General features: G+C 36.9%; 1 pseudogene; it reads right to left on the reverse strand.

Annotated features, from left to right (window-relative positions):
- Window positions 1-327: 327 nt before the first annotated feature.
- Window positions 328-443, reverse strand: LOC120616737 (uncharacterized; annotated as a pseudogene).
- Between the last annotated feature and the right edge of the window lie 558 nt (window positions 444-1,001).

Consider the following 1,001-nt stretch of genomic DNA (forward strand, 5'->3'; position numbering starts at 1 on the left):
ATTAGATCATATTTGACTTTTTCTATCAGCATTTTGTAATCTCAGCATGCAAATTTTACACATGTTGTGTTCAGTTTGTAACTGTTTGGTTTTCTTTGGAGTGATAATAACCAGTGTTGTGTGTTATACCCCAGTTTCCACATATTCACTGTGAGTGTGAAAATGTGATTGATTTTTGTGTGTAGCTCTTGTATCATGCAACCTTACAGAACCCACTTAGTTTTTTTAAAAGATTCATTGGGATTACCTACATAGATAATCATGTCATCTGTCAGTAGGAACAGTTTTATATCTCCCTTTCTTTTTTTTATTTATTATTATTATTTATGCCTACAGCACCTGGTCTTCCTAGGTGGTCTCCCATCCAAGTACTAAACAGGCCCAACTCTGCTTAGCTTCCGAGATTAGACATCGGGTTTGTTCAGGGTAGCATGGCCATAGACCATGGACCATGGCTCCACTGGGGCACAAACCCAGGACCTTCTACATATAAAGCAGATGTGCTAACCACTACATTATAGAACCACGTCCTCTCTTTCCTTTATGTATGCCTTTTATTCCTTTTATCTTCTTATTAACAGTGACAGGAACTTCCAGCACACTGTTGAATAGCAGACACCCATGCCTTGTTCTCAGTTTTAAGGGGAGTGTTCGTCTCTCTCCATCAAGTATAAAATGAGCTGTAAGTTAATACAGGTATTTCCCCCTCTAATTTGCTGAGAGCTTTGTCATGAATTGGTGTTGGATTTTTTTTTCAAATGCTTTTTCTGTATCAATACAATCATATGGTTTTTCTTCTTTAGCTTGTTGATGTGATGCATTAAATTGATTGACTTCAAATGCTAACCCAGACATGCATACCTGAAATGAACCCCACTTTGTCATGGTGTATAGTTCTTTTCATGCATTGCTAGATTCAATTTGCAAATATTTTGCTGTGAATTTTTGCTTTGATGTTCATATAGGATATTAGTCTGTAGTTTCCTCTTTTTTGTGCTGTC

The sequence above is a fragment of the Pteropus medius genome, unplaced genomic scaffold (assembly GCF_902729225.1).
Source record: "Pteropus medius unplaced genomic scaffold, Ma_sr-lr_union100, whole genome shotgun sequence".
Lineage (NCBI taxonomy): Eukaryota > Metazoa > Chordata > Mammalia > Chiroptera > Pteropodidae > Pteropus > Pteropus medius.